The sequence below is a fragment of the Podarcis pityusensis genome, assembly GCF_964106645.2.
Source record: "Podarcis pityusensis genome assembly, chromosome: 1".
Classification (NCBI taxonomy): Eukaryota; Metazoa; Chordata; class Lepidosauria; order Squamata; family Lacertidae; genus Podarcis; species Podarcis pityusensis.
Window position 1 is genome coordinate 51725262 of NC_138028.1, and position 20125 is coordinate 51745386.

Here is a 20125-nt window from a genome sequence, read left to right on the forward strand (position 1 = left end):
TTGCCCTGGTGTTATTACATGAGGCCATTTAAGGGAGTTAATGGGAGCGGAAAGTGCCGCTGTAATTCCTCCTGCCCTTGCAGTAGCATTGCAGAGGCTCCTTGGGAGTTGGAGGCAGGCTTTGCCTCACTGCAGGCCATCTCTCTCTCTCTCTCTTCCTTTGTTGCGCTAACCTGAGAGAGAGAGAGAGAGAGAGAGAGATAAGGTCTGCTTCTGGATTATGACAAGAGCGCTTCTTTGTACTTCAGAGCTTCTCTGTGACTCATTGAACATTTGCATGAGAACTGATCTCTTGTAAGAACCCTGGAATGAAGCAGGCGACTTGTCCTCACAGAGGGGGATGGAGTGCCCAACATGGAGCTTAGCCATGCAAGTTGTTTGGATGACACAGTGCTTTTAGCCTGCGTCTCAGCGTCTGAGGCAACTTCTTCAGGCAGACATCTATGCTTGTGTAGTTTAATTTAAGCCTTTTTATAAACGAGATCTTTCTCTCCTAAGTCATCCTTGCTTTGTTCAGCATTCAAATGCAAACCCCAAGAGCTAAAACCCAGGGCATAGGATCTTCTCAAAGAGCTAGCAACAACAACTATTCTCATTCTCATCCAGGCAGTTGAAGTAGAGCCAGCAAATCAAGATTCTGTCATAGCCAACCCACCTTCTGGGGAAAGGAGAAAAAGTCCAGGAACAAGGCAGACAATGGCTGCTTCCAAAGTAGGAAGAAACATGGGCTTGTGGTCCAGATCCACTCTTTCCCGTTATGCGGTATGCTCCAAAATGGTGCCTGCATGTGCATAAGAGGACTTGAACTCCTGCCTGGAGGAGTGCCTGGGAACTGATAGTAGTTGCTGCCTATGCCTGGTGTGATGCAGGGAGGTGCACTTGGAACGTGTCCCCCAAAAGAGAACACCCTTCACCTGAAAAGAGGATGCTGATTTGCATAGGCTAATTTGTAAGTATAGGTGCTAATCTAGAAATAGCTGCTATAATTTAAAAAGAAGTACAATGCATCTCACCATAGTGAGGAAGTCTATGATCAGGTGACTGATGTTTCTGCTCAGTGTGCTGTCCAGGTGCTGATTGTTGGACAGTTCCAAGGCCTCTTCTGTTTCTTTATTCTTAAACTAGACTTAGGCCAGATAGCCCTTCAAACAGAGGACACCTTCGAAACAGAGGACTGTCCTCTGTAAACTATGGCACACAACTACCCTAGTATCCCATTAACCTGAATTCACCAGCTCCCACCATATGTGAGCATCTTTGGCAGCACATCCCAGGAGTGGTAGCAGGGATACGGGGAGTGCAGCTGTCATTTTAGAGCCATTCAGGGATTTTCTGAGTGATATGTTTCTCCCTCTCCTTTCAGGCTGAGCATGGAAGTGATCAGAGGTGGTTTTAGGGCAGAGTGACTGTTACCACCTGACTGGACGCTGAGTGGAGAAGGTGCCAGATAAGCATTTGCCCAGCTACAGGAACGGGGTGTGAGGGCTCTGACAGGGTCCTAGAGTCCTTCCTCCTTCCTAAAGCCTAGTTAGCACTTGCCCAGCTTTGGGAAGGAGGTGAGAGGGCTCTAGGACCCTACCAGAGCCCCACACCTCATTCCTAAAGCCTGGCATGGCGAGAGGGCGCCAAATTTTGGCCTGGCTCAGGGCACCATAGTATCAAAGTCCACACCTGAAGTGATGGTGTCCCTCCCCACTGCTCTCTGGGGTATAGAAGAATAGGACCCACAACTTAAAGGATCCACAACTACTTGATCCACAAGTTAATGGATTGCAAACTGCACTTATAGGAAATTCAGGATTAACTTGCACAGCACTCAAAGGATAGATGTTTGAGAACTGTACTCTCCATCCCAGCACTATTACTACAACGTCAGTTTGTAAAAGAAGACATACAGGCACAGAAGGATAATTATGACAAAGGCTCAAAGATTTTTAGCTGTGATTCCCACATTGCAGGACTTTGGATTAGATGACCCTTGGGGTCCCCTACAACCCTCCAGTTCTATGATTTGCATAAAACCCGAGTCTGTAAAAATGCAAAAATGACTGAGGCACATATGAGACTGCAAATTCCGATATGCTTTAGTCAGATGATGCAGCTGGGAAGAACAAAAGAGAACCGAGTTGTGAGCCAATAGTGGATGAAACAACAGAGAATGCAGATGTATTTACAACAGCCTGGGGTGTCAAAACAGAACAAATGAAGCTGTTGCAGTGGAAAATGTCAATGAAACTTCAGAGGGTGTTTTGAAGTTGGGCACAGATATCTGTGATTACATCAAGAGGCGAAGTGATGAAAACCTATTAGTTATAGAAATTAATGTTTTCTATAAAGGGGATATATAATGATAGTAGAAATTAAAATGCTCTGTGAGTGAGTAAATGGACAGAGAAACACCAGCAGAAAATTAACACATACGACAGCAGCCATTCTGAGTGCTATTGTAATAAGAGTTGCATGACATTAACATTTGCTTGTTTCCCACTTCAGTTTCGCATCAAGGCTGCAGTAGTAAATATTATACCAGAGTTTTCCCCATTGAGGCCCTTGAAAGCATGCAGCCAAGTCCTCCTTTGTTCCATTCCCACCAATCTGGCTTGTGCCATGCCTAGAATAAATGTAATACCTACCAACTGGACTAAGCCACTGGGAACTTGATTGGAATTTCCTGACAGCTGGAGATTTATTAGCTTAGGCCAAATCTTCTTGGCCCAGATTGCATCAGGCTGATCTCTCTGAAGGAGAAGAGGAGATGGCACTATACCCCAGATGTGGGCACAGATGTTCCATTTGCTACTTGGACGCCATCCTTGTTTTGGCCTCTGTCAGTTCCAGGAACGGACTGAATTTCTTGTCAAAGTACATCCCAATGTCAATGCTGAATTACTCCATGAATACTCAAAACACCTCCTTTGCAATGACTAAATAAATGAAGAGGGGGAAGATGAATGTGTTATATACACATCTGATACTAATCACCAGAACAACTCATCTTGTTTTATTTCTGGAACAAAGTAACAGGTGAGGCAGTGGGTGGGGAGCATCTCCATTCTAAAGCAGATTCACATGATTTCTGCAGTGTATGAAGCCACTTGAAACAGCTACATAGAGAAAAGCTGCTAGCACAAAGTAGCTCCCCACACAGTTTGGACAGTTTTAATTACAGGTAACTTGCAACTTACACACATTTAACTTGCGCACACTCAGCTTTACACGCTTGGCATATATATATATATATATATATATATATATATATATGCAGAAAGTGGGCAGGCATCTGGGGAAAAATATTCCAGCAATCCCACCCACCGATGAATCCAATGTGTTTTAACTATACAGTATGTGGTTTTGCCTCTACGCGTTATCCTTGGAACATAACTCCTGCATAAGTTGAGAGCAGCCTGTATATCCTTGCAAAGTTGGGTTTTTGTGTGTGTAGATGGTATCCATACTAATGAGAAGCTGCTTCCCACAAACAGAGAATTTCAGGACACCTTTCATCTGCCCCAGCCACAACAAAACATGTCTCTCCCATATCAGTCCCTACAGCCGCAGCAGGCGCTGTAACCTTCCAACAGTTTGACTTCACCCCCAGAGGCACACCTCTCCATTGTTTCCCGAGGCACACGGATGCCAACAGCAAGATGGTGGTCAAACCAATGAGAAACTACTTCCTGCAATGTCATGAACTGGCATGACACAGAGGAAGGGGAGGAAGATCCCAGTGAGAGTTGCAGCTGCAACTGGTATATACCAGGACAAGCAGGCCTTCCCCCCCCAGCCAAACTTAGTTTTGGCACCTCTCAGATGGGTGCCATTGCCATTATAAGAGAAAAAGGGAGGCATTCATGGTGAGCTCTGGCACCTTTTCCCCTAGAAAAATAGCACTGTGTGTAGTGATTGTGTCAAGCTTGCTACAGATACATTTACACAAGGAATATGAAAGCAGTTCATAAGGAGAATAAGGCAAGGTGTTGCTTTTACTAGCTTAAGTGGAGATTGCTCTGCTCCACCAGATTAGAATTATCCAGCTACAACAGATGATCAGAATGTTGAGTTCTGGCACCTCCTTTTCTAGAAAAATAACACTGGTGAGGAGGATGTGGTTACTCAGTGGGATTAGGCTCAGACCAGCTGAGGATCACGTTTCGTCAAGTGGAGAGGCACAGCTGCTCAGCTGGAGCAAACTCGGGTGCATCAATCAGGATTGGGAAGGATAAAAGCAAAGCAAGTCTGCTCAGCTTTCTCCGTTGATGGACCATGGCTTGACTGCTTTGGGAAGTCTACTGGGTGGTGACTTTGGGATTGGCTCCAGGTATTCCAATCCTGGATCTTCTGCAGAGGTGGGAACCTGATCTTATGGATTGACCTTGGACCTTGCTCATTGTGTTGGACCTGGACCACTATTTGATCACTTGGGCTGTCTGACTACTCTTTAGCATTGCCCTTGGGACTGTATGCACTCTCACAACACACAGAGAATGCCACATAATTATGTTTCAAGCAACTTAGCAATGCCACAGTACAGGCCTGTGCAGAGAGGGGAGGAACCGGGTACACTTGTCCTGGGCCTTGGAGCTAAGCTGGCTGGGGTTTCCTGCCAGGGACCAGCTGCTTTTTTGTTTAAGTTTATAACTTTATTCTAACCAGACTCCCACCCTGGGCCTCAGACAAGCTCTTGACAGGCCCGCCACAGTGGCAGCAGTTCATGTACCTCCTTCCTTCTTTCTCCTCTTCCTTCTGGATCACAAAGAAATTGGTGCAGCTCTCTTTTCCAAATGTTAAGGTGTTAATTCTGTTATGCCAGAATTAGCTTCTCTGTGTCCTGCCTCTGAATTCACTTGCAGCAGAATGTAGCAGAGACAGGAGGTGTGTTTGGCAGCCAAGCACTTTGGGTATAAGGGGGGAAACAGGCCATCAACCCAAAATTGCACAGCTACATTACATCTTCTTACCATATTTCAGGTACAAGTAGCCAAGCTGTAGCAGCGCTAAAGAGCTGTCATGTGGTGGTGGTGACAGCCCCCCTTGTGATCAAAAGTTCATGGAAAGCAATGCAGACTGCACTGCCTCTTCATCATTTATTTAATAGCATATTGTGCAACAGCCTTCCGGTTTTATTCTTAACGAACCTTTGGTTTTCCTTCCTTCCTTTGGTATGTCACTTTCAGCTTCCAGATCTAACCTGCTGGCCTGGACAGTGGTTTTCTCAAATCTCATAGTGGCTCAGCACTCTTTCATGTATTGGGTTTTCCTTTATCAGAGAAACCTTTGGGAATATTTTTTCTCCAAAAAATAAACTGGTCTTTGAAGATGCTAGTTGCCATGGCAACCTGCTTCTTTAAAGAGGCACTTCTTTCCTTGCTTGATGTTGAGAGTTCTTGTTACCATAACAACCAGGCCCTTCTCAAACCTTGGCTTGGGTTCTGTGTTGGGTTGCAGCCCCCAAATCAAGGGCCCTGTGACTTTCTGAGAAGAGAATCAGAGATCTGAGTAGTGGTGGTGGCATCTCAAAAAATAGATAGCTCCACAGCCTCTTCCCCCATGAACCTTAAGGTCGCTGTCTCCTGAAAAGAACATTTCTTGCTCTAATAACATTAGGATTTAATCTGACAGGACTACCATCTAGTTCAGGGCTCCTCTAGGTGACCTGTTTATTGAGCATTCATCCCGATCTGCTTGCACCAAGCTTATGTGGAGATTAGTTTATATCTGTTCTTTATTGAACATTCAATCTGATTTGTTTGTGGAGAGGTTGTGTGACAATGAACATTCATCCTGATTTGCTTGTACGGTTGTCAACGCATGTGCCCATTAATCATTTGTTCACTCCACACTTTTCAGTGCATCTCCCGTCACTTTCCTAACTGCAACAAACCTGTTTCTTTTCTTTATTTTAAAGCGGATTTGTTTTCCTGGGACGACAGAGTGATTTAACCCACTTTAATTGTGCATACCTAAATTTCTGGTATGCACTTGAAGCTGTCCTGTAGCAGTCTGGAGGCACCCATAGATACATATTCCTGTATATTCAGATTTTCTCATGGGGTTAGCATGCTATTATCCTGAGCACTGTATGAAACTACGTCAGTTCTCAGTCACTGTAATTTAGCAAATGTCAAAGAATATTTATACACAATATTTATTTATAGTTTTTATATACAGCTTGGTTCCAGCAGGAGTAAAGTGGTGCTGAGATGTAGGTAGAGCACCTGTGCTAATGGGAACAACCCACAGGCTATTCTCTAGGGTATTCTTCAAAGGCCATTATGGTTGATAAAAGATTTTAATGTTAGATTCACAGAACTGTAGAGTTGGAAGGGACCCTGAGGGTCATCTATGTAAACATTTTTAACCAAAAGCAAACTACCCCCTCCATTCCTATCTCTCCCCACCTCTCATTCTATATATTACACTTCAACAAACAAAGTATTTTTCAGTACTAATAAATGAGGCAGTTTCTTCAAGCTTAGACTTCAGCTGGGGGGAGGGGGGTTTGGGGGGGCAACTTGGCAGGAGATTGTGGACACTATGGCACCTGCAAGTGCCATGTTGGCAAAAGCACGTGTTGGCAATACAGGAGCAGAGGAAGGGGGTGCGGTGGGGGTGGGTCGACCCGGGTGTCACCACTGGGTGTGTGTGACAAAATGCCGGGCAGCACTCATCACGGGGCCTGCGGCGTACCTGAGCCACATGTCTCTCCTGGGAGTGACGCAGTGGCTTGGGTGCCTGCAGGCTCCGCGCTGCCCCAAACGGGCCGCCCACCGCCTCCCCCTCACCTGTAGGGCGACTGAATGGGAGGAGGCCGGCAGAAGCCTCGGAGGCCCCGTGGAGCGTCCTGCCATGGCTGGCCTCGCTCCGTGGATGGCTGGCCCTGCCCCTGGGCGCAGGGCACGCGTGCCAGCCCAGGTGCCTGATCGGCTTGCTCTGCCGCTGTGGCAATACTGAGCTAGTTTTTTTCTCTCAGCATAACATTGGCAGCTTTCATAAGCATAAAACTGAGAAGACCATATCTGCAATCTCATGCTTATTCACTTTGTTCGTTATAGGGAGCACCTGTTTCCTCCCTGTTAACATTTAGGGATCTTCTGCTGTCTGCTTCACCCCAGACAGGCCACATCAGCACACACCATCCTCAGCAGCATTCAGAGAAACCTCTCTCAGCAGCCATTCTCTCTCGCTCTCGCTCTTGCGCGCGCTCTCTCTCTCTCTCTCTCTCTCTCACACACACACACACACACACAGAAAACAGTTAAAAACAACAGTCACTTGTATAACAGTCACAACAGAATGGAATGCCTGTCTCATGTAACTCACAGTCAGCCAATCACATGAGACTGGCCACTGCCAAAGGAAAGACCCCTTGCTAAAAATACACAGCAATTCAACATACGCAAACATTCCCATTTCAGGAAATTAAACCACTATAACAGTCTGTAGCTAATGGCAACAGCTGAAGAGGCATCAGCACAACCTTGTTCTGACAATTATGGGGCACATCAGCAACATTTTTTTTTGTTATTAAAAATGTTTTCATGTGTATTGATATGAGGGTCACACCATAAACTCAGGTATTTTACCTGCCATCGAAGAAGAAGATAGACTGGATACTACAGATAGGTGTATTCAGAAAAACATACATTTAGAAATACAAGCTGACTTGTTCTTAAATTCTACAGTTCTCTTCATTGCTTTCACAGGGGGTGAAGGGTCTTGAAAAAGCCTCACCCACTTCAGACAGCCCTACAGCCCTCTTTGCTGCTTGAATGTGTGATCTTTCAAAAACTCCACTGACTTTAGACATCCCTGGACGGAAAAAAACAGAGACAGTGAAGGAGATGGCTACCATCCAATAGCATCATCCAGGCAGCTTCACTGTCTTCTGCCTGGCAACTTCACCCACTAAATTCAGCTTGCCAGCTTCCACAGGTTTCATCTGTTCATGAGTATCCACGAGTTGTCTTTAACACCTCACATTCATGCACATGCACACATCATTCACCTTGAGCACATTCACAGCCTCTCATTCACACGCAAAAGCATACTCCATCTGACATCTGTGAAAGATGCCAATGGACTTATCTTTCACTTGCCATTCGTTTGCATTCATGCCCTGGCTCCAACCCACAAATATCCACCGGTTTCTGTTGAGCAGCTTCTGAAGGTGAATCCCAACCAGCTTACATCCACAAATATCAGCCTGCTTTTAGCCTTCTGGTATCCACTGGCTTCTGGAAGCGAACTCCAACGGTTTCCACCCACCAACATCTGCCAGGTCCATGACTAGACATTAGCCAATTTCCAACCAAGCTGTGATCCCTGTCAGCAAGTAAAGTTGCCTTATTATTGCTCCAAAGCACCCCACAGCCAGATGATCGTCTCTGTCTGTCTGCCAATTCACCGCCTCCAAGGGGAAGTAGACAGGGCAATGCAGAATGTCACAGGTGTTGCCCACTGTGTTTTGTTGGGGAAGATGAAAAGGCACCCCTTTATATCCACCAAGCTGCCATGCACTTTTGTGATGGCACAGGTAGACTGTAGGCAATGGCAATAGCTGGAGATGCACCACAATTTTGTCAGACCTCACAGTTGTGGTTGCCCCTCAGCAGTGAGTGAGTGAGTGAATTATTTATTTATTGAATTTATATACCACCCTATACCTTTGGGTTCTTGTTTATTATTAGAAATATTTATAGACCACCTGAATAAGAAATATGGATTTCATAATTAGAACATGTGTGTAATACAAATGTATAAAAGCTATAATTACCCATTTTCTGAGTACAGCTGGTGAGTCTGGTGGGACCCACTTGACTTGTGGGCTGTGGGTGTCCTACCCCTGCCATAAAAACCCAAGTGGTATATCCAACATTAGTTGCATTCGGAGTAGTCTTATTGCGTCAGTAGTCTTAATAACTTTAATTTATTTTGATGGGTTTACTCAGAGTGTGAAATATTTGGATATCACTCCAATTATTAAAAGCACAAGCAGACAAAGATGTTAAAAGAAAAGATGACAAAAATACTAGTTTCACATTAACCCCCCCCCCGAAAAGTCTGAGAGCATTTCCTATTCAGGTGTATATAAGTATGATCAATATCAGTAAATTAACTACTATTCCGCTTTACGCATGACGTACGATTATTTCTGGTGTCAGTATTCCCTCCTCCCCATTCTCCATTGGCAGGTGAGAGCTGTTCATAGAAATCAATGGATAAATCTGGAATTTTAGTGCGCCTATAATCACCTAAAACAAAAGGTGGTAGCAAAAGGTTGTGCTCTCTAACTTGGGCCTTGTTACATTTTTAAAAAATGTTTGTTTATATTTACCATACTTCTCCATTAAAACATGCTCAAAGCATGGTTAGAAAGTCCTCAGGTACAGTGGCAGAGGATGGGCACCTGCTTTCCCCATTTTGGTTTAACCAATTTCCTCCCTTCCAAAAGCTTTCTTTAAAAAAAAACAACCTGCCATGAAAAAAATGAAGTTTTAAAGCCTTTTCCAGGAAAGCGAAGAGAGAAAAGAAGGGATTATTGGAGGCAAGCTGAGGGGAGTTCACCCATCACTGAGAAATCCATGTAAGAGCTGGTGATAAGTATTATATATGAAACTGTGTGCTTTCACTGAGAGCCCAGAGATTTCATGCCCCCTTGCAGCTTATGCCCAAGCTCACCTCTTTGTCCTCATGCCCCATAATAGTAACAGTAGGCATTTTTCTGCAACACTTATTGTAAATGCCTCAATTAAGCAATTTCTCTACAGTTCATTGAACAGCTTCTGGAAAGAGCTCAAAGGAGTCTCTGTATGCAACGTCTCCTTCGTCTCTTTGGTCTCCTCCAGCCAGCTGTGATCAGCCTTCCACAAGGCGCCACAGATGGCCAAAGCCCTGTGTCCTTTCAAAAAAAGTCCTGAGCTTGGAGTGTCTCAGGCAGGGAAAACAGGCCATAGCGGAGCGCAAATACTATCTCCTTAGGACAGAAAGCTGTTTGATGCTTTCTGGTTCACTGCAAGCTGGGGACATGTGCCTTCTGGTCTCATAAAAGCCCCACTAATATTGTCAGCATTGCCAGATTATCACTTTGCAGTCTTTGGCCTTGTTGATACATAATTCTAAACCGTGCTTTATGAAACCATGTCTTAGTGTTATGTCTGAACCCAATCTATATTTTGTGATTGCATTTTTGGAGGTAATTGTATTTTTAAAAAACTACTTTTAATGGTTTTATTTGATCATCTGAGGAAGCAGACAAATGTTGGCTCCCTCGGCCTGTAAAGCGAGATGAGCGCCACAACCCCAGAGTCGTCTGCGACTGGACTTAACTGCCAGGGGTCCCTTTACCTTTAATACAGCTTGTGGTTAACTTGTATGTGAATCCTTAGGTTTCAACTGCAAAAACCTCCCTCCCACCCAATAATAATAATAATAATAATAATAATAATAATTATACCCCACCTACTCTAGGTGGCTTCCAGGGCATATAAAAACATAATAACATATTAGACATTAAAAACTACCTGATACAGAGCTGCCGCTTTTCTTTGAGAGAAGCCCCACAATACACTTCACCTCAGGAAAGTGCCTGGGAGCAGCACTTCATTTATTTAAAATATTTATTGCCCGCTCTTTTTCCCCAAGAACAGACCCAGAGAGGGTTATATCAAAAGTTAAAATGCAGCATATATTTCTCCCTTCTGTTTTATTATATATCACATCATTCTCCATAAAAATGAAAGCAACAACCACAGTCGGGCATTAATGTACAGCAAATGCAGGAAGGAAACGGTGCCTCTTCAGCTGATGCCTAAAACACATATGGGTCGGTGCCAGTGGTATAAATAGTGTAACCTGGTTTAACCCCTTAATCTATTTTAAGGGATGAAGGATTCCTGCTTCTTCCGCTCTTTACTTCCCCACCACTCCCCACAGTAATCTTTATGGTCATCTGCCCTCCTTGCTTCCACCACCAGCAGTTGCCAGTGGATGGAAGAAGCCCATAATCCCATTGGACAAACTGAGGACGAAAATGGGAAGGAAGCCGCTTGCCCCCACAATGAGGAGCTGCTGCTGTGGTGAAGGTTGGGGCACTTATAGACTGACCTCCTGCATTTCTTTGTTTTGGACAAAGTGGGGCATAGATCTGCATAGCATTTGGACATGCTAAGTTATATGTAGAGGTGAAAATTTGAGATCCCATTGCCCATTTATATATATCTCATATTAGGACAATGACCCAAGAACCGGCATATTCTGCCATTGTCCCTGCATCATGCCCTTCCTTTTGCCATACACAAAGCATCATCCACCACTTGATGTCTTGTAAAGGAAGTTTCTTTTTCGCCCAGGCTTTCCCTGACCCAGAAGACTGGACGCTGTTATGACTGTATTCCTGTTTTTAATTGAATAGCGCTTTGCTGGTTTTTATGTTGTATTTTAACGATACTCTTTTATTGCTGGTATTTTTTTTAACAACCCTTCAGAGATTTTTTTCAAATATCAAGCAGTTTAGAAATGCTTTCAAACAAATAAACATTTAATTTAAAGGGAACTCTTGGCCATAGTGTGGAAGACCTGTGACCAGTTGACCTGGATGCCTGCTCAGTCTGTGGTCCAGGGGCTATTGGCTGATAAGCAGTTTCGCCTTCCCTTCCTCTGGCTCTTTTTATGTAAACCAAACCTGGACCAGACAATCCTTCAAATAGAGGACTGCTCCCTGTAAAATAGGACACATAGCAGTTGTGGTGGGTGGTGATGGGGTACTTGAACTCTTCTTTGCTCAGCAAACCCCTGCTGTCCGGACTGATGTAAAAACAGCAGTAAAGTGAAAGGGCCATGTAATCTCTCCAGCCTTTCTGCATCTTCTCCCACTGATGGCAACTCTGGTACTTTCTCCTGTGCTACCCAAGTTAGTGCTGCACTGAACAACCCAGAATTCTTGTGTATTTGCATAAATGGTAAAGGGACCCCTGACCGTTAAGTCCAGTCACGGATGACTCTGGGGTTGCGGCACTCATCTCGCTTTATTGGCCGAAGGAGCTGGCGTTTGTCCGCAGACAGCTTCCGAGTCATGTGGCCAGCATGACTAAGCCACTTCTGGCGAACCAGAGCAGCACACGGAAACACCGTTTACCTTTCCACCGGAGCAGTACCTATTTATCTACTTGCACTTTGATGTGCTTTTGAACTGCTAGGTTGGCAGGAGCAGGGACCGAGCAACGGGAGCTCACCCTGTCGATTCGAACTGTCAGCTTTCTGATCGGCAAGCCCTAGGCTCTATGGTTTAGACCACAGCACCCCCCACGTCCCTTGTAAAACAGAAATAAGGACTAATGGGAGTCAGAATTCCATGATGTCTAGAGAGCCACAAGTTCACCATCCCTGGTCTAAAAAGTTTTGTACTTTGCATGGAGGCATTTGATTTTTGTACATGTGTGAGTATTTGCATGCATTTAGAAATGGAGCAGCAAACCCAGTTCATTTCTACCGATTTGGTTTTCAGCCAACATGCTGCTGCAGTCATAGCTCTGGGTTCCTCCCCAGCAGCTGGAGCAGCTCTGCTTGTGCTTTGAATTCTCCAGCATGGGGTTTACCGACTGGGGCAGTAAACCTGGGAACAGCAGCAGCAGCAGCAGCAGCAGCAGGAGGAGGAGGAGGAGGAGGAGGAAAAAAACCCAAACCAAAGGTTTACAGATTTCTTTTCTTCACCAGGTGGAGCTCTTGCACCTTTAAGAGCATCAGTGAGAAGAAAGATTATTTCTGTTCTGTCCGCTTCTGCAAGTGCCTCTTCTCCATCCCACTGCAATGCTGCGATGGTCTGCTCAGCCACTACTATGATCTGCAACTGGGGCTCCCTTACTTTGTGTGCGTGTGCAGTACAGGGATCATGGTGGTGATTATGATCTCAGCTACAATTTCAGGTGGGCAGGGTGTCTACAGGATGAGACAACTAGAGTAATCTTTGAAGGTTATCAGATTGTTCTTCTCCAGGGAGAAATCTGGAAACCTGGCCAAATCACTCCTCCAGCCGCTTTTGGCTTTGCTTCAGAATAGATGGTTGCCAAAATGCGCAGTGATAAGAGAAACTTGAGATGCCCTTTGAGATCTCCTTAGCCAGAGCATTGAATGTCTCAGCCCCTGTCCAGTGCTGCTTACTCGCAAAATGCAAAATAACCACATTAAGTCGATCCATTTACAGCATGACTGCTGCTGGATGGTTGGAAAGAGACAATTGAAGGGTGGCTGGTGTGTTAGTTTGTTCCTTACCGCTACGGTCATCTGCAGGCGATAGTAGCACACAGAAAACCCCAGCATCCCCCCAGCTGCAGTATCTCTGTAGAGCTTTGTCTCTTCCTAGAATCCTACTGGTCCTGCTTGGCTTTATTTCTGGAGCAGCAAGACAGTGGAAAATTGAATCTGAATCCCTATGGATTCGTTTCTCCTATACTAGCTGCCATGGAGCCAAGACTAACTGAGATCGCATCCTTGGCTGCAGCAGTTCCAATTAACACAGCCCTGCTTGCTTTAGCAATTACCTGCCGATGGCTCACAGCCCGCATCCAGATGGAGATCAGCTGGCAGAGTTTTAAACAGGCAGGCTGAGGAGTTTGACTAACAACCAATCCTCTGAGGCAACTGTCTGTGGCACAGTGTTGATCTGGAGAAAGCTCTTTTCCAGACTGCACATGCCTGAGGTAACCACACAGTACATGCAGCCCCTCAAAATTACGGCAACATGCTCCATGTTTTTGCCTTTTAGAGAAGCAGATATTCTCCTGCATATACGGAAAGCTGCTTTGATATGGCCAAGTATTTCTGCAGAGGCTCAAATGACACATAAACTAAAGTACTCCAATTCTTTTCTGTATGGTTTTTTTTTAAAAAAATAAACACAAATAGGCTGAAACAGGCTGCCTCTGACCAGAAGACGCAAATATAGGACATGTTCACTCTGATTTGTTAGCACAGAGATTGCTTAACCCATTCCCCTTCAGTCCTCTTCCAGTTCAAAATCACCCTCCCCAAGCTGCTTTTTCACATGCAAGGGAAAAGGATATGGGATCCTCATATCTTTGTTTCTGGAAGTGAAAAATAAGTTTAGGAGGGTGATTTTGAGCAGGGAAATGACAAGAGGGGGCAAAAAAAAAAAAAAAGAGAAAAAAAGAGCCATTCCCTCGTGTGTTTTTCTGTTCAGACAAGCCTGCTGGAGGCTGCTTTGGATTTAAACAAGTTTCCTTTAACATGTCAAAACTGGGGCTGTATGATCTGAACTGAGTAAAAGGGGCATACTATAAATGATGCTTAGTTGAATGCAGAATGTGCTCTGTTCTTAAAAAAAAATACTGCTGTAGACTTTGAGGTGACCAAAAGGTAGATTGGGATTTACCATAGATCTCTGGGTGATTTGAAGTAGAGCGGCAAAAATTTCAGAGTCCTAAATATTGAATGATGACAACAATTAAATGCCCCCCCTCCCATTACACTTCTTGCATGAAGAAAGTGTTGTTTGTGTCTTTTCAAGCGGTGTCACCAGGAATGGATTTCTCTGAGCTCCATTCAGTTTGGGCACTTTCAGAATTGTTTAATTCTAAGTTTCTGTCTCCTGCACCTGACAGTGGTTCCTGGCTCTCTGGATTCTACTAAGAAACAAAGTAGATCCCACAAGTCTGCCCTCGCCTTGTAAAGAGGTCACAGTCTAAATCAGAAGATCCAAGAGGGTAGAGTGGCTTCTTAACAATTTCTTCTCCAGATGTTTTCTCACTAAGATTGCCCTCCAAAATGCCCTTTCCCCACATAGGGCCTGGTATCATTTCTCACATATGAAGGTGGAGAGAGACAAAAGTGGAGAGAGACAGCATGGGTGTGTGAGAAGTTTTTAGTGGAAACTGTGCCCCACTGAAAGAGGAAAGGGTTAAGACGTTCCTCCTCCATGTTAGCGTAATGTGAACAATGAGCTGAATTGCACAGTGCTTGGTCTCATGTCTTGAGGAGCACATCCCTCACATCCAGATGTTCTGAGATAAGGGTGCCAGGTGCTTGGGTTACCATAGCAACACCAGTGAGGTTGAGTGTATGACTTGCTGAGTCATTCACCCTCTCATTGGTTCGGGAAATAGGCCTACGTGTGGAGATGGGTATAATAGTCTTGTCAGTGCTGGTGTCCTCCTTCAGCAGCCAGCCACTCCTTGCAGTCTTCTCCCACCACCAAAACCCTGGCCCTGTGCCTCCCACCACTCCTCTTTGTTCAGCCAGTCCCTGACAATTCTCTGGGGCATTTCCTTTCATTAGGTCCTGTCCTGTTGCACGTACTGTTTGCTGTCAGGATCTGACTTTGAATCTGTGTGAGATAGAGGAAGAGGCTGTGGGTTTTAAACAGCAACATTGACTAGCATTGTGATAGTTAGTTAGTTGGTCTTTCTGTACATATGTATCTTTACTTCAAAGACCAGAAGAACTGTATATAGTAAATCAGTGGTTCCCAACTTGTGCTCCAGTGGGGTCTGCATAACCCACCCAGAGGGTCTGTGGTACCATTTGCATAACAAAAACTACTATAGAGATATACTGTATATATATTTTCAAAAGTAAAGGGTCCATGGCTTGGCTTTTGGAAAACAGGCAATCCACAGTACTTAGCTAATTGGGAACTACTGTTGTCGATAGTAGTGTTTAGCATTGTCTTGTCTCTGGAGACAATATACACTTTGTTGCTTTGAACTATGTGGGAGAGGAATTTCCCCCCTTAACTGGGAACTCTGGAAGAAGTTGTTTTGCTCTGAAGACTCTGCTGGGGCTCCGCTTACTCTGTCGATACATCACTCTGGTTTAGGTGCAGTGAACTACCAACTAACTGGCTTCCACAAGTCACCAACACTTCATTCCATCCAGATCTTGTGCTTTAGATTGTAGTCTCCATGGCTGCATTTTGTAAATGAAGAAGAGTCAGGCACAAACAGCATACAGTGGTACCTCGGGTTAAGTACTTAATTCGTTCCGGAGGTCCGTACTTAACCTGAAACTGTTCTTAATCTGAGGTACCACTTTAGCTAATGGGGCCTCCTGCTGCTGCTGCGCTGCCGGAGCAAGATTTCTGTTCTCATCCTGAAGCAAAGTTCTTAACCTGAAGCACTATTTCTGGGTTAGCAGAGTCGGTAACCTGAAGCATATGTAACCGGAAGCATATGTAACCGGAAGCATATGTAACCCGAGGTACCACTGTATAACAGACAGCCTCGTGCAGTGCTTTTTTCCTGGGGGGATGCAGGGGGACGCATGCCCCTCAACATTTTGTGAATCTTTGTACTTTTGTCAATTTGTTGTATTTATTTGCCCTGATTTGAACTATAAAATGGTGATTTTCTTGAGTCAAAATGAGAGTACCCCTAAACATTTTTTTTTTAAGAAAAAAAGCACTGGCCATGTGAAGTTGTCCCCTGTGGCTGTACCATGCCTGACCCCCACAAAAATTGGCTGTGTCTGGAAGCAGGAGGCCTAGACCCAGAAATGGGGCAGGGGCCCTATATAGAAAAGGTGCTAAAACACATTTGTTCTGCAGTCATATCAATTTTCCAGCGACACGTGCGGCATCTGCAAAGGGTGAGAACAATATTGATGTAAGTGCCTGGTTTGTGCATTGAATAGGTCATAGGCAGATGATAGCACTAATCAAATATTAGCGTAATTAAACAACAGATGATAAGTTCTCCTTGCTGCACTAGAAAAATCACACCCCAGAAGGGAAAATAATCGCTTAGCAGACCAACAATATTGGTTCTGAATGACCTACATGCCCTCTAGTGAAAGTCCTAGGCATTTCCAAGCATTAACACAGAACAAGAATATAATCCCTTAGAACATACTCCCTTAGGGGTAGAGCTAAATTTATGCCCTGCTAACCAGTGCTGGTTGCTTGTAAAGGTGGAACTATATGCTATGATATACTGTACTCCTCCCCCCCGAAAAGTCCCATGATTCTTTTCATTAAGGGGTCTCTTGCATCAGGGAAAGCAGCTGCAGTTCCTGTTCAAAGCACTAGTGAGGGGAGGATGGGGGCCCTGTTTAACCCTTTATTTCCCATGCATATGTCAAGACCTTCTCTTCCACAGCTGCTTTTTTCCTCTCCAAATAAATACAAAGATAATGGGACTGGTATCAGGGGCATCTGCAGGATATTTTTCTGGCGTAGGGACAGAGGAAGGTGAAGCTGCTGCCTGCGCCTCCAGCAACAGCTCTGGATCAAGTAACCTCTCCAAATGCATCCTTTATGGAGAAATAAGCACTCTTTCGTTCCATTCCGAAGCATGCTGCTTACATTTCCAGCAGCGACAAAGCCTTGTGGTGTATAACATCGCTTTAGACGGCTGCACCTGTCATCTCCTCAGGGAAGGAGCCTCACCTCGCAGTCTGCAGGGCAATCCTGGCAGAATTTTGTGTCTATGAAACTGCTGAGCACATGGCAAAACAAGAGACAACTTGTTTGCCTGTCTCTGCGATGGCAGAGTTGCAGAAGGAAGAGCAACGATCAGAAGCATTTGGGCCGATTTTTGTCAGCCCACCAGATGCCTTTGCGCCTGACTCACCAACTGTGCTAGCTTAGGGATTTCTTTCACGAATGAAAGATGTTGAAAGAATTCCAGGTGGTGCAGCAAAGCAAGGGGTTCAGGGGTTCAGGAGGAGGTGCTTTTTCCACTGGCTCAGCCAGCTGTTTCTATTACTCAAACTTCCTGATGATTTTTGGAACCTGGAAAGATCTCCTGATACTTATAAGAGCTGTAATCCCATGTCCATGCTAAAAAGGACAGGGAGGCAAATCATTCTACAAGCAGATGATATTTACAAGAAATATAGCATGATAAATTGGAAAGAGGGAAGGAATTTCAGGCGCGACAGGAATTTCACTGGAAATATCAAGGTATTGGTCCCATCAGTCTAACACAGTGTCATTCAAGCAGTCACCAGTCCTGTCCCACCATTTTGCCAGATGTGGAATTAAATCATGCTTGGTTGCTCTTAATACCAAACCGTATAACTTTTTATCCGGAGATGGTTGGAGATTGAATCCTGTTGTCATCTTATAACCCAAGGATGTGTACCAGAAAAACTGGTGGGCAGCATTATTAAAGATATAATTACCAAGCATATAGAAAGATAAGTCTTGCTGAAGAAGAACAATCATGGCTTCTGCAAGGTAAGACCAGTCCACCCCCTCCTCATGTTCCACTGCGGAACCATCTACACTACGGAGGCAAAACTGAATTTACTACTGCTGCTCTAATGCTAAACACAGGGATGCAATTTCAGTTTATTATGCTTATTATAATTTATTTATTTATAATCTGCCTTTTTCCCCTGACAGGACTCAAGGCAGCTTACTGATAAAAATAAGAACTGCTAAAAACAGAGAAAATGACTAGGAAAAAAACAATTAACCATCGATAGAATTAAAACGCTATGCATATATAAAATCTATGAAATCTTATCAAATAATCACAATAAAAACAGCATAGCACCAACCCTTTCATTAAAAACAGTCAGGTCCCAATAGCCTGTTGTAACAAAAAGTATTTGATTTCAGGCTGGTGAGTAAAAGAAAACATGTCACCTGATGTAATAGTATCGTCAGGTGATTGATGGCTGGGCAATGGGGGTCAGGTGATCTGAGGATCTGACCTGCTGGCTGCAAAATTCTCCACCCCTGGTCTAAGTCAATGGATGAGTGGGAGAACACCAAGCGGGGAAAAAAATAATCCTGCTGTTTCACTAGAAAGAGCTGCCACCTATGGCAGCAGTGCTATGAAAGCAGAGATCCTTACAAGCTTGGAATGTCCCTTGGTCTGCTCCTTGGGCAGACTGCTGAGCAGGCAGGTTGTGTCTGACAAACTGGCGCTGGCACCAGACTGATATCCTTCTTGTTCTTGATAAGGATCTGAAGCCTCCTTTGGGTTTCACAAGCAATTCTTTTATCCTTCCTGATTGTGCCTTCCAAGCAGTGGAGAGTCCCTGGAGAAACATCAATCCTGGGGCTGCAGGCTCTCTTGGCTGCTATTGACAGAGATGATGGAAAAGCTACAGGAGCAGCTGTCATTTCTTCCTGTTTGTGTTTTGTTCTTGGGCTATCAGCAGGACATTTTCCGCCAGACGCTCATCACTCTTCGGAAGTAGAGCTTGGTGCTGTCTTTCTGCCTGCTGAGAAGCAGGCTGGCCTAGAACCTCCTTCTGCAGAAGACTCCCACTACCTTATCTTGGATGAAGCTCTATCAGTTAGGATTTGTGGCCCAGAGTATCCTACCTTGGGTTGCCGGCCCTGCCATTGAACAGACTGAGGCAACCACCTCAGGCTTTCGGTGCCTTTTGACTGGACTTAACCGTCCAGGGGTCCTTTACCATTTACCTTACCAGCTCCAGATTCTTCTGATTAGTTTCCCATCAATCTGCTTTTAAAAAAATAAATGCTTCCCTGGGAGTCTCCCTCCATCTTGAACAGAAATTTGGCATGAAAGATCACTGAGCTGGGAGTTTACCTCTTTATTTAAAGTAGTTATTAACTTCATTGTGAATAGCAATCTCAGAGTGGGTTACATAAAAAATTAAAATACAACAAATATATTAAGAAGAGAAGAGGAATAGATATATCACATCACTCCCAAACCACAAAAAAAAAGAAAAAAAAAAAAGACACCAGACAGGAATCCTTATCCACTAATGACTGAGCAAGTCACCTCATAAGAATTAGTGCCAACCATATGTTAGAAGACACGGAATTCAATACTTGAGGTGCCATGGCTGAAAAAACCTTCACACGTATCACGTAGTATATTTCAGATGGTCGCTGCACCACCAGAAGGGTCTTCCCAACATATTTTAAGGTGCAGGGAGGTCTGTATTGCAACAGGTGGTCCTTCAAGTAACCAGGTCCAGAGTTGTATAGGGCTTTATGAGTCTGCATTTGTGATTCAGAAAATTCAGAACTGAGCTTGGAAGCCACTGCAATCTTTTCAAAATGGGTGTCACTGTGTTCCTGATAGGCTGCACCAACATGCAGCCTTGCTGCTGCAGTTGCACAAGTTGCAGCTTCCAAACCAGTTTCAAGGGCAGCCCCACACAAAGCTCATTACAGTTGGAGAAA

At 44.6% G+C, this 20125-nt stretch overlaps 3 long non-coding RNA genes across 4 annotated transcripts; 1 reads left to right on the forward strand and 2 right to left on the reverse strand.

Moving 5' to 3' along the window:
• Positions 1 to 2667: 2667 nt before the first annotated feature.
• On the reverse strand, positions 2668 to 5552 carry LOC308460218. 2 transcript variants are annotated; one of them, XR_013978499.1, is made up of 2 exons: positions 5136 to 5552; positions 2668 to 2924 (listed from the first exon to the last, which is right to left on the reverse strand). It is a non-coding gene; the product is annotated as an uncharacterized lncRNA (long non-coding RNA). The 2 variants fall into 2 exon arrangements; XR_013978500.1 differs by having other exon boundaries at positions 4959 to 5552.
• Positions 5553 to 7611: 2059 nt separating this feature from the next.
• Positions 7612 to 8208, reverse strand: LOC308460214. Its single transcript, XR_013978498.1, has 2 exons — positions 8142 to 8208; positions 7612 to 7809 (listed from the first exon to the last, which is right to left on the reverse strand). It is a non-coding gene; the product is annotated as an uncharacterized lncRNA (long non-coding RNA).
• Positions 8209 to 8496: 288 nt separating this feature from the next.
• On the forward strand, positions 8497 to 13855 carry LOC308460208. The gene is made up of 2 exons (XR_013978497.1): positions 8497 to 8619; positions 12712 to 13855. It is a non-coding gene; the product is annotated as an uncharacterized lncRNA (long non-coding RNA).
• Positions 13856 to 20125: the final 6270 nt, after the last annotated feature.